Raw genomic sequence first — 14,444 nt, 5'->3', positions numbered from 1 at the left:
CCTCTGTCTCATTGCTCAGCCTCACCGTTAACCGGGTGTGTAAGGGATAAGTTCTCGCCCATGCGGATGATGTCACCGGCTGTCTGAGCATTGCGGGCAGGTCGGATGGGTGAATGATAATGAGCCGGGTGGCGTCCATAATTATCGGTGGAGCCATGAGGCGCTCAGGTATTTTTAGAACGATTTATTCCTATTCATATGTTTATGACGTTATATTCTTGCTACTAAGGGAGCCCTAGATTTAGTTCCATCATCCCCTAGACGAGGTAACGGGCATCCATAATAGGACAGTCTATCTCCAATAATCTGGTGGTAGATGTCCTTTAAGCAACAGTAATGGTTATGTTGTGGGTAGTACTGATCAGTATTGTATGATATCTTCTAGTATGTGGTCGTATGTTTATTGTGTTGGGTTGGGGAAGTGCCAACAGTTTTGAGATTTGAGCTTTTGCACTTCAGAGACCCCAGCAATGCAAGGACCTTGTAAATGATCATCATTTTATGACTTCTTCTGAATTAGCAGAATGTGACTCTTTTTACGTACAGTTTTTCAGTATTAGGGACCTCTATTTCCAATTTTGGCCAGAGCCTTATTGTGTCCAATGGCCCTAAGTGTCAGTTTCCTATGGATACTGTTGCTTCCTTCCACACTGAAGCCACTGACCAACCTGTTCCACAACTCCTTCCCTTCCTTTGCGTGAGAAAAAATAAATTCAAATGTTTGTTGTTCCATGCCCAATATGTTTTACTACAGAAGTGTAAGTTTCAGTGTTACCACTAGATGGCACCATTGTCCTCACACTATAGAATACGGCATATGCTGAGGTTGGTCTTTATGCTGTAGGACTGCAGTGTGTGGAGATTTGCAGGCCACATTACCTAATGTTTTTTGTAATGTGTGTGTAAATGGCTGCAGATGGAGGGTTATGTGATCTCTATCTGTCCATGAACAATCGCCCTGCCAGGACCTGATGATAGTATTCATGAATACAGGCCCGGCGCCAGGGGAGTTGGAGGGACCCACTCGAGCCCCCGGATCAATTGTACCAGTGTGACACTGGTACAAATGATCACCATCCAGATCAATTACTTTTCTGCTTCTATGCTGCGCTCATCTGGAGCCCAGGCCAAAGAAAGATGGGGGCTGTTTGTGCGCTGCTCCGGGCGAACCAGAAAAGGGGAGATTTTTTTTCTTTCCCGGAGGGGGGGGGGGTCAGTGTGTCCACAGGGGGAGGGAGGGTCAGTGTATTCCGCAGACCAATTATTTTATTTTTACATTTGTGTTTTTTACTATGTTCCTTCTTCGAGCTGAATATTTTATCTTTTTATATCTACAAAAATACACTCACCGGCCACTTTATTAGGTATACCTGTCCAACTGCTTGTTAACACTTAATTTCTAATCAGCCAATCACAGGGAGGCAACTCAGTGCATTTAGGCATGTAGACATGGTCAAGACAATCTCCTGCAGTTCAAACCGAGCATCAGTATTGGGAAGAAAGGTGATTTGAGGCCTTTGAACGTGGCATGGTTGTTGGTGCCAGAAGGGCTGGTTTGAGTATTTCAGAAACTGCTGATCTACTGGGATTTTCACGCACAACCATCTCTAGGGTTTACAGAGAATGGTCCGATAAAGAAAAAACATCCAGTGAGCGGCAGTTCTGTGGGCGGAAATGCCTTGTTGATGCCAGAGGTCAGAAGAGAATGGGCAGACTGGTTCGAGCTGATAGAAAGGCAACAGTGACTCAAATCGCCACCCGTTACAACCAAGGTAAGCAGAAGAGCATCTCTGAACGCACAGTATGTCGAACTTTGAGGCAGATGGGCTACAGCAGCAGAAGACCACACCGGGTGCCACTCCTTTCAGCTAAGAACAGGAAACTGAGGCTACAATTTGCACAAGCTCATCGAAATTGGACAGTAGAAGATTGGAAAAACGTTGCCTGGTCTGATGAGTCTCGATTTCTGCTGCGACATTCGGATGGTAGGGTCAGAATTTGGCGTCAACAACATGAAAGCATGGATCCATCCTGCCTTGTATCAACGGTTCAGGCTGGTGGTGGTGGTGTCATGGTGTGGGGAATATTTTCTTGGCACTCTTTGGGCCCCTTGGTACCAATTAAGCATCGTTGCAACGCCACAGCCTACCTGAGTATTGTTGCTGACCATGTCCATCCCTTTATGACCACAATGTACCCAACATCTGATGGCTACTTTCAGCAGGATAATGCGCCATGTCATAAAGCTGGAATCATCTCAGACTGGTTTCTTGAACATGACAATGAGTTCACTGTACTCAAATGGCCTCCACAGTCACCAGATCTCAATCCAATAGAGCATCTTTGGGATGTGGTGGAACGGGAGATTCGCATCATGGATGTGCAGCCGACAAATCTGCGGCAACTGTGTGATGCCATCATGTCAATATGGACCAAAATCTCTGAGGAGCTTCCAGCACCTTGTTGAATCTATGCCACGAAGAATTGAGGCAGTTCTGAAGGCAAAAGGGGGTCCAACCCGTTACTAGCATGGGGTACCTAATAAAGTGGCCGGTGAGTGTATATATAAATTGGTTTGTTATCCTCGAGACAAATTGTACTTTCTATTGCCACCATTTAATATTTTGTGCCATGTACTAAAAGCTGGAATAAATTCCAAATGTGGTGGAATTGACAAAAAACACAGTTGTGTCATGTTGTGGTTTCATTTTTACGGCTTTCAATGTGCAGTGGAGACAAGGCCTCTTCTTCATTCTTTGGATCAGTACAATCGCAGGGATTCCTCATTTAAATAGTGTAGTTATATCTCAATACTGTTATCAAAATCTCAAAAACCTTGCAATCCTTGCAAAATCGTTGTAAAAACACCTTGCGTCCCCCTAGGCTGACACCCCTAACATTTTCATAGTTCAGTGCATGGAGCTGTGTGAAATGTTATTGTTTGTAGAATAATTTTTATTTATACCATTTTGATCAATACTATTTATTAAAATGTTTTAATGGAGATAAAATGGCAAAACAAAGTGGTGATTTGGATAGTTAGAAGCTATTTTCTGGCACGGTGTACGTGTCGCTGGGTATACTTGTTTTTACATTTTGATAGATTGCACATTTTGGGACACACCAATGCCTAACAGATCATATTTATCATGGCTTGTATGCAGAGCCAGGAATAGCGACTTCTCCACACTCTGGTTGGGCAGTGGGGGGGATGGGGTGCCTGTTCAAGCTGGACCATGCAGTGCGCCAGTGATGGGTGTTCTTGCCCTGTGCCTATGGTGCAATTCTACACAAGATCAGGCCAGGCATGGAAGTGCCCTCTAGGATTTATCACGAGCCCAGAGCCTCCTGGTGGATGCCAGGGCAAGGGCACCATCATACCCTAGTCCACTTAGTGCCAGTGTATGAAAGTTGTGCACCTATATGTTTATGATTTATTTTTTTCCATAGGTGTGAGAAACGAGGGTGATTTGAAATATTATTTAAAAAAATATATATATATTTTTCAAAACTTTTAAAATTTAGTTTTAGCCATTATTTCAGGCCCCTAAGGGTACTGTCGAAAAAAACCTGTCATGCAAAAAAACCCACCTAAGGCTACATGCACAAGATGTATGCCCGCCGTACCGTAGTACGGCGGGCATACATCGGTGCTGCGGAGAGGAGCAGCATAGGACTATACATAGGACTATACAGTGCACAGCGCCGTATCACGTAGAAAGATAGGTCATGTCCATGGCCAATAGAAGTGAATGGGGGACGTATATCAGCCGTATATACGTTGGCCGTATATCCGTCCCCCATACATGTTTGTGAATGTAGCCTAAAAGTAAGACTTTATTAAAAACTCTAATTAAAAAGCATCGCCCTTATCTCTAAATGGTTCCTTTCCATTCCTGAAATATTTAACATAATCGGTTCTTACTTCCCTCGCTGTGCCTCCCCCTCCGATTAATTAAAAAAAAAAAGATACCGTGGCTTTCTTTCACACTGCAAAATAATTATGAACCCCCCAGCCCTCATGTTGCTTATTGTTCATCCCTCCGTCTCATTGCTCAGCCTCACCGGTAACCGGGAGTGTAAGGGATAAGTTCTCGCACATGCGGATGACGTCACCGGCTGTCTGAGCATTGCGGGCAGGTCGGATGGGTGAATGATAATGAGCCGGGTGGCGTCCATAATTATCGCTGGACCCATGAGGCGCTCAGGTATTTTTAGAACAATGTATTCATATTCATATGTTTATGACGTTATATTCCTGCTACTAAGGGAGTCCTAGATTTAGTTCCATCATCCTCTAGACGAGGTAACGAGCATCCATAATATCTCCAATAATCTGGTGGTAGATGTCCTTTAAGCAATAGTAATGGTTATGTTGTGGGTAGTACTGATCAGTATTGTATGATATCTTCTATTATGTGGTCGTATGTTTATTGTGTTGGGTTGGGGAAGTGCCAACAGTTTTGAGATTTGAGCTTTTGCACTTCAGAGACCCCAGCAATGCAAGGACCTTGTAAATGATCATCATTTTATGACTCCTTGTGCCGCTTCTGAATTAGCAGAATGTGGCTCTTTTGTACGTACAGTTTTTCAGTATTAGGGACCTCTATTTCCAATTTTGCCCAGAGCCTTATTGTGTCCAATGGCTTTAAGTGTCAGTTTCCTATGGATACTGTTACTTCCTTCCATGCTGCAAAACTAAATATAAAGAGGTTAAATGGCTTTCTAAAAATGTACAGAATATGGCAGCCACTGACCAACCTGTTCCACAACTCCTTCTGTGCTATGAGTCCTTTGCGTGAGAAAAATGAAATTGAAATGTTTGTTGTTCCATGCCCAATATGTTTTACTACAGAAGTGTAAGTTTCAGTGTTACCACTAGATGGCGCCATTGTCCTCACAATATAGAATACAGCATATCCTGAGGCAGGTCTTTATGCTGTAGGACTGCAGTGTGTGGAGATTTGCAGGATCTTCTCTTAAAGGGGTTTGCCATGTTACCACATGTTTTTTGTAATGTGTGTGTAAATGGCTGCAGATGGAGGGTTATGTGATCTCTATCTGTCCATGAACAATCGCCTTGCCAGGACCTTATGATAGTATTCATGAATATAAGATGAAGGTCGTGGCAGGGAGATTGTTCATGGACAGTTAGAGATCACATGACCCTCCATCTGCCGCCATTTTATGGATAGGAACGTCCGGCTGATGAGGCAATTCTGGGAAATTTGCAAAGTTTCCCAGGATTGGATAAGGAAAACCACATCTCGTTTAGCTACCGTGTAAGGCAGCCCCCTTGACTGAGGAGGTAAAAGACAGGAGGATTCACTTTATATATCAAGTAAACTGTGCAGAACTATTAGTAGATGGATATTGGTAAATGACCTAATATCCTGCCCCCTACACTTACACACACATTACACAATGTAGAGTGGCCAACCATTTAACCAAGGATTCAGGAGGGAAGTTTGAGGCCATTTTTGACATTTGGTAATGAAACTAAGTTTTTGTTAAAAAAAAAGCTTTTGTTAAAGGTGCTTTAAATTACCATATAATGGAAAAGATTGGGTGCGATCCCAGTCCTGCTGTCATATACATCCTGTGCTCCTGATATATTGTGGGACAGCGCGCATTGGTTGGAGGTTGTCCTCTTTGTCTACTGTGAGGTCTATCTTTGCTGTATATACTGGGACTCATTTACTAAGGTTTCCGTTGGACGCACTTTAGTCGAGTTTCCCGAATATTTCCGTTTTGCGGCGAATTGCCCTGGGATTTCGGCGCACGCGCTTGTATTTTGGTGCATCAGCGCCGGCTTGCACGCAACAGAAAATGGGGGGGGGGGCGTGGCCGTCGGACAACCTGACGGATTAGGACAAACCGCGGAATTTAAAAAAGGTTTTGTGTCGCAAGATCAAGCACTCACAAGCACCGGGAAGAAGCAGGTGAACTCCGGCGGACCTCGGCGCAGCAGCGACGGATGCAGGAACTCGGGCGCACGATCTTAGTGAATCTCGGGTAAGTAAATCTGCCCCACTGTGTTTGTTATATTAGGGAGAGGAAGGACCATGTGGCTGTTTGTGGCTGTTACCGGCAGCAACTCCATTCATGTCATGACGGGTTACACTCAACCGAAAAGTCATTCCTCCCAATCATCCTGGATATTTGAGATTATCCCGCTGTCCATCTCTTCACTTCCCAATGTGACTTACTGAGAATCTGATAGACCCACCTAATCCTGGAGCTGGATCTGCTTCCATCAATTGAGAAACTATTGGGTCCAGCTCTATGACATGGATTTCAGGTGTTTCATTCAGTCCCACTGCACCAGTATTACAGAGCTGGGTCCATGAGAATGAGGTCATAGCGCAAAAAAGACGCAACTATGACTTGATAACTGCAGGTCTCCAAACCTCATCTGGTGTCACCATTAGCACAAAAATATGTTCTTGACTTAGGAGCTTCATGACATGTGTTTTGTTGGATAATCAGCTCCAGGCAAACCTTACATCACAAAGCACAATGCCAAGAATCGGATACATGGGCCAATACCTGCAGGGCCCATCCCATGTTATTGTGGGTTCTTCTGGATACTGTTGCTTCCTTCCTATTCGGCAGATACTGAATAACCTGATCCACAGGTTATTGCGTGAGAAAAAGTTACAAACATACTCCTAATTGAGGTGTATAACATGTAAATTGCTAGAACTTGTGATTATTTTCCCCAATCCGCCACCTTCACGCCAGTGGAGCGTGAAGGGGTGCGATTCGGGGGGTGGGAGGGGGTTTGGCCAGGCACACGGAGGGCTGGGAGTAGGCCGGCAGGCGATGGACTGGCGCAGGCCTTACTGTCCTTGCGTCTGTGGAGCGTGAAGGGGTGCGATGGGGGGGGGGTGGGGGGTTGGCCAGGCACGCGGAGGGCAGGGAGTGGGCCGGCAGGCGATGGACTGGCGCGGGGCCTTACTGTCCTTGCGTCTGCGCACTCACTGCAGCCGGCAAAGTGAAAAGACGCCAGCTGCGGTTACTTCTAAGCCAGTAAGGGCTTGGCGTAGAGATAAACGCTGCGCAGGACCCCGCCGGATACATCAAGAGACGGAGCCTTGATGTATCGGGCTGCACAAGAGCAGCGGCGTATGATAAATAACCCCCATAGTGTCCACTGTAGCACTTCTCCATGTCTGCACGTCTTCTGGTAAGTATACTGCATATAATACATTTATTAATTTATAACCTAAATTGTAAGTAAATGTGCCGCATAATGTTATACTTTTCTATAACTGAAAAGCATAACAAAAATTAAACAATTACATAGAAAAATCATGGTGCAGCCTAAGTTCTAATGGGTCAATGACAGCAGGAGGCCCCATCCATGTAATACTATAAGGAATGGAGGGAGAATGGCGCCCCCCCCCCCACACTTTATGTATTTAGTTTCCATTATTCTCTCTTATAACGGAAGATGATAAAATAGCTGGCTATACGTACTACAATATGGATTACATGGATTATGGATTATATTTGGATTATATAAAGTGATGACACATTGCTAGGCTATGCTGTCACTTTATAATTGGTAAGGATCTGACATATAAGAAAATGAGGATACATCCACATTGGACGAAAAAGCTGCAGAAAATCCTCACAAAATTTCGGATGTGAGTATTATGATGTTCTGCAGTAGCTGAGGTCTACATTATGATGTTCTGCAGCTGCTGAGGTGTATATTATGATGTTTCTGTAGCAGCTAAGTGAGTATTCTGATGTTCTGTAGCAGCTGAGGTCTACGTTATGATATTCTGTAGCAGCTGAGGTATATATTATGATGTTCTACAGCAACTAAGGTGAGTATTGTGATGTTCTGCAGTAGCTGAGGCAGAGCCGGATTAAAGGGGGGGCGCACGGGGCGCGCGCCCTGGGGCCCCCACCACTTCGCCCCCTAAAATGGGCCCCCACCAAGTGTGGCGATTCGGGCGGGCACATTGCCCGCAATCGCACACTATGTGCCCGCAATCGCTCATTATCCTAGTGGTGCGGCAGCCGCCAGTACATTTGTGTCTATGGCAGCCGCCATAAAACACAGCGCACGGGATGTCGGCTTCGCTGTGCGGGCGGCGCGGAGTGTGACGTCACACTCCGCGCCGCCTGCCGGAGGATGCAGATATCCCGTGCGCTGTGTTTTATGGCGGCTGCCATAGACACAAATGTACTGGCGGCATCCCGAAAGAAGAGCAGGAGGTCGTCGCGCATCGTGGGAACGGGAGGTGAGTACAGATTTATTATTTTTCTGGGGACTTGTTATGAATTATGTGGGGCTGTATACACACCCGGGGGCGCTGTATGTATAACTGGTATACATTCATGTGAATGGGGGGCTATTCATGGGGGGATTGCTGTTTATTATTGGGGGCTGCTGTATAGTCATGGGTGACTAATGTCTTTTCATAGGGGACTGCTGTATATTATTGGGGGGCTGTATGTATAACTGGGGGGCTGTTTATTCATGGGGGGATGCTGTATATTGATGGGAGGCTACTGTATATTGATAGGGGGCTATATGTATAACTAGGGGGCTGCTGTATATTATTGGGGGTTTATTTATAACTGGGAGGCTCTATATTTATGGGGGGCTGCTGTATATTACTGGGGGCTGTAGGTATAACTGGGGCTGTATATTCATAGGGGGCTGCTGTATACTATTGGGGGGCTGTATATTCATGGGGGATGCTGTATATAATCGGGGGGTGTATGTATAGATGGGGGACTGTATATTCATGGGGGGCTGCTGTATATTACTGGGGAGCTGTATATACATATGGGGGATGTGTATATATAACTCTGGATCTGTATAAAAAAAAATGGGGGCTGTATATATAACTGGGTGGCTGTAATTATAACTGTGGGGCTTTATATATCACCAGAGGGCTGTATAAATATTGGGGTATATATATATAACGGGGGGGGGGGGCTGCATATAAAACTGGGGGACTGTATATATTAATTATTGAGGGATGTACGTTTATGAATTACTCTGGGTTGTATCTTTTAATTACTGTGGGCTTTATATCTATTACTGGGGACTGTATATGTATTAATTATTGGGGGAATGTATATAATAATTACTATGCAATGTAAATGTATGAATTACTGGGGGCTGTAGTCAAATTGTGCAATCATGGTCCCATTTGCATTTTTGTGCATGATGCCTAAGGGGGAAACCTGTCTTACATGGATTACTGACTAAGGGGGGACCCTACCTATTCTATGGATGCTAAATGTGTACCGTGTCTGGGCTATATTCTGTAGAGGGGCCCCCACCAGGTTTTGCGCCCGGGGGCCCCCACCAATCTTAATCCGGCCCTGAGCTGAGGTCTACATTATGATGTTCTGCAGCTGCTGAGTTGTATATTATGATGTTCTACAGCAACTAAGGTGAGTATTGTGATGTTCTGCAGCAGCTGAGGTTTACATTATGAGGCTCCTTAGCAGCTGAAGTGTGTGTATTCTGTAACAGCTGCAGTATGTATTATGTTTTGCACAAGTTCAGGTCTGTATTTTGGGGTTCTGCAGCATCTGATGTGTGTACTGTGATGTTATGCAGCAACTGAGGTCTGTATTTGGATTTTTTGCTGCAGCTGAGGTGTGTATTATGATTTTTCACAGCAGCTACGGTATGTATTGTGAAATTTTACTGCAACTGAGGTGTCTATTATGAGGCTCTGCAGCAGCTGAGATGTGCATTATGAGGTTTTGCAGCAGCTGAACTGTGTATCGTGATGTTCTGCAGCAGCTGAGGTGTATATCAAGAGGTTCTGCAGCAGCTGAGGTCTGTATTGTGATGTTCTGCAGCAGCTGATGTGTGTATTATGATGCTTTAAAGGAAACCTACCACTTCTGAAGGTAGGTATGAGATGCAAACACCGGGCACCAGCTCAGGGTGAGCTGGTGCCGGTGCTTAGTCTCGTTAGTGTTAAAACCCCGGTATCGCGGTAAGGCAGGTGAGCTGTGTATTGTGATGTTCTGCAGCAGCTGAGGTCTGTATTGTGATGTTCTGCCGCAGCTGATGTGTGTATTATGATGCTTTAAGGCAGCTGAGGTGTGCAACGTGATGTTCTGCAGCAGCTGAGATGTGTTTTGTGAAGTTTTGCAGCAGCTGAGGTGTAAATTACATGGTAGCACAGCAGCTGTCAACACAGCGCAGTGGTGAGATGGGCGCAATACCTGCGTGGTGTATGTTGTTATCGTGTTATTTTGTCTTTCCTCTGGATACTGTTGCTTCCTCACAAACTTCAATGTAAAAAGTAAATGTAGTAAGAGGTTAAATGGCTTTCTAAAAAAATGAACTTAATATGGAATCCACCGACAAACCTGTTCCACAACTATTTCTGTACTGTGTGTCCTTTGCATGAGAAAAAGTAATTGAGTTGAAATGTTTGTTGTTCCATATGACAAGGAACTGACTACATGAACCACTGAAGTAGTATTCCTCACAATACACAAAGGGGTCTATTTACTAAGGGGCCGCGGCCGTACTTTCGTAGGATTTTTGAAGTTTTCGGGATTTGCGCCGCTGTGACTGGAGATTGTGTCACACGCAATTGGATTTTTGCTGGCTTACATGTGACCGAAATGGGGGGGGGGGGCGTGCCATTGGACGATCCGACTGATTCGGACTGAGCAGGGGATTCGAATTGTGTCGCAAGACAATGCACTTACATTCAACGGGAAGAAGAAGAAGGTGAACTCCGGTGGAACTGAGCGGGGAAGCAACACATGCAGGAAATCGGGCGCACAATCTTAGTGAATCGCGGCACAGGGCATTCCGGTCGGACAATGCACTTTCTTGGAACGCGACAGGACGGGTCAGTAAATGTGCCCCAATGTGGCACATTTACTATAAGTGCACTATCTGTCTATAATGCACTGCACCGTGATTCAATAAGATGTGTCGCTTCCCCGCTCAGGTTCGACAGAGTTCACCATTTTTTTTTGTGATGCACCTTTAACATAGGACGTTCAACACAATTTCAAAGTTAAATACGGCGCTCTTTTGAACCACCCGACGGCTCGCCCCCTAATTTGTGTGCGACACAATCACTTTTTGATTTTTCAGTTTACAAAACTGTTTAAGTTCTCGTTATCTGTGGTACAAATTGTACTTTCTATTGGCACCATTTAATATTTTGTACCATGAACTGGGAAGCTTGAAAAAATTATCAAATGTGGTTGAATTGAAAAAAAAATTGGAAAAAAAAACATTGTTGACACATCTACTTTAATCTCTATATCTACCACCAGGATGAAGGATTGCAAGCCAATCACTGGTGTGTGCCCCTTCTGGCAGAATCTGCCCTTCTGTTAGCTACTTATGCCCTTTTTTCTCTTTTTTTTTTTTACAAAAAGGGCTTTTAAATCATGCAAATGATAAAGCTAGAAGGTTATCACTGCTAAAAATGGGGCAGCACAGGGAGCTGCTCAATTTGGTAAACCCTTTTTAATGGGTGACAGGTCCTCTTTAAAAATTCAAAAGCTTTGCTAAAAAAAAAGTGTTGTGTTTCCATATTCTGACACTGTTAACGTTTTCATACTTTGGTGTATGGCTAGGCGATAACAGTAAACTCTTTAATAGACCTCATTAAGTGAAGCCGCTTGTCTGTGCCATTTTCCTTCTTCTTTTTCTGCAGTGAGCAGTGTACCTCAAAGCCCCTCTGAGCTCCTGTCACTTCTGACAGATGAGGAGGCTAATGATTAACTCTCTGAATACCGAGAGAATATCTCCCAGGATGATTCAGCACTGAATGATCCAGGATCTTTCTGTATAAACACTTTATCAGGCTCTTTTATCTGCATAAATAAGGAATAAAGGCAATGGAAAGAGTTTATTACAAAGTTTACTATTATCTTCTGCACTATTGATTAATAAATGGTTGTTTTTTTGGCTTCAATGCAAATTTGGCCTTTTCTAAACTGATGTAAATAGCAACAAACATGGGTTTTTCCTCCTGATATTGGACCTTTGGGCTAATGCACACCTAGCCTCCGAAACTATAGGTGCACTGATTTATTGGAAGGATACCAGACATGATGTGTATGTGATTCATCCACTTAGAAAAAAATGCTATAAAAATGCAGTTCTCTAAGACCTACTTATTCTTACCGAAACCCACACATTCCATTTATACACTCTTTTCACCTTTTCATTTTTAGCAAATGATGATTGTAGTTATAAAGTTACATGCACAAGAAAATTTGGGGAATTTATTATGTACGTGTTGGCATATGATGCAAGCCACGCCCTCCTGTCACAGAGGATACATCAAGAGGCTTAGACTTCCTGAAACAAAATAGACAACGTTTTTTAGAATCTAGAAAAATTGGCACCTTTCCATGCATGGATTACAACACTGCTCATCTATAACTAAAGGTGATAGCAGAAATCATCTAATCAAAGGCAATCCTATTAAAACAATTCTAAGTTGTTAATCTGTTGAAATGTCAATGTGGGAAATTGTACATCAGGCTTCTTATACAATTAAAATCAGACGGAACAAAGCATAGCTGAGCCGTAAGAACATGTGCACAAAAATGACTAAAGAACTAATGAAAGATCAACCAAAAAACTGAAGAGACTGGGGCAGATTTACTTACCCGGTCCATTCGCGATCCAGCGGCGCATTCTCTGCGGTGGATTCGGGTCCGGCTGGGATTCATTAAGACAGTTCCTCCGACGTCCACCAGGTGGCGCTGCTGCGCTGAAGAGCATCGGAACGCACTCAAGTTCACTGGCCTATTCCTAGTGAAGGTAAGTGCAAGCTCCGCAACACTTTTTTTGTATTAAATGCGGCATTTTTTCCAAATTCGTCGGGTTTTCGTTCGGCCATGCCCCCCGATTTCCTTTGCATGCATGCCAGCGGCGATGCGCCACAATCCGATCGCGTGTGCCAAAATCCCGGGGCAATACAGGGAAAATCGGCGCAAATCAGAAATATTCGGGAAACACGTCGGGAAAATGCGAATCGGGCCCTTAGTAAATGACCCCCACTGTCTCCAAACGTGTTCATGAATGCAGGAATGGAGTACATTGGCAGTAGTGCGTAATGGCCCGGCCATCACAAAATATTGCTCCCAGTAGATTGCAAATATTCATAGAGCCTGATCACCTCTATGCAGCATCTTCTGTCTATATCAAAAACACCAACTATCTGTATCGGGGATCATCTTCTGTCTATATCTGGTATTGCAGCTGTCCCATATCTGCCTGGAAAGAACATATTTACATACTGAGCAATTACATGCTGTTTAATAATGTAAATTACATTTTTTTAAGGTCTCTGGTTGGATGGCTGAGCTCTCCGCCCCCATAGGAAATTCATAAAACTCCCTGGTGGCTGGAAAGCTCTAGGGTCTTTGGAGATTAGATCCAGTGAGGAGCAGAAGTGTCTGTGACACACGGCCTGCATGTAAAGCCTGCAGGACTCTACATACCAGAGCTTATCTTGGAGCACTGCAAAAGCAGCTCCTGATCCTGAAGAGCATCCTTGCCAGACAAATCCAACCAGCTACCTTGGACCTGGACCAGTTGACCAGTTGAACCAGTAACCTTGGCCTGATGCCTTTACTGTGTTTGTGTTCTGGAAGAAAGGAACCGTGAGTTCATGTTTCGCATCCCTTGTCTTTGTGTGTTCCCAGAAAGCACCTATGGTCACGGACCTCTCCTCTACCATCTACCAAAGGACACCTGCCTAGTGTGGATGAGGACTGTTCCACCTGGGTCAAGTGACCCTGACCTAGTCAAGTGCTAGGCCACACTCAAGTCAGCCCCTCAGGAACCAGGGGAATGCAGCTGTCTCCAAGCCAAAAGGTCAGGCCTTGGTGGGGGGAAGTGCATTTAAGAAAAGGATGAATTAGATGATGAAGAAGAGTGGGTCCTGCCTTAGTGATGGGCATCATTTATAAAACAGTATCATTATTTTTGAAGCCAAAATGAGGATAGTAAAAATGAGGAGTCCCACCTTGTCTATATTATATCTCTGATGATCGACACCTGGCTTTGGCCAGGTGTAAGAGAACCTGAACATCTACTAACCTAAACCCTAGCCTACTAACCATTCCCAAATTGCTCTAATAAAGTAGCCATAACCAACATGGGGAGAGAAAAAGAACTGGACCGCACATGCACACATCACACAATGATTTACTGCCCTATCCTGCTAGCCCTAAATCACTATACCTTTGCTTTAAATCTAACCCATTATCCCTAATGCACTAGCCCTAGCCTACTAACCCATCCCCACTAACTGTAACCTTCCAGCTCTTACCCACTAACCCTACTAAACTAACCCTAACCCACCAATCTTAGCCCTTTAAACCCTAACCTACTAACCCTGGCCCTTTAACTTTACCACAGTTACCCAAATCCACTTAATTACTTACAAAAGATGCCAGGAAGA

This window comes from Engystomops pustulosus, chromosome 3 (genome assembly GCF_040894005.1).
Source record: "Engystomops pustulosus chromosome 3, aEngPut4.maternal, whole genome shotgun sequence".
Classification (NCBI taxonomy): domain Eukaryota; kingdom Metazoa; phylum Chordata; class Amphibia; order Anura; family Leptodactylidae; genus Engystomops; species Engystomops pustulosus.
The sequence above is the reverse complement of the archived record's forward strand: the minus strand, read 5'-3'. Positions refer to the sequence as shown.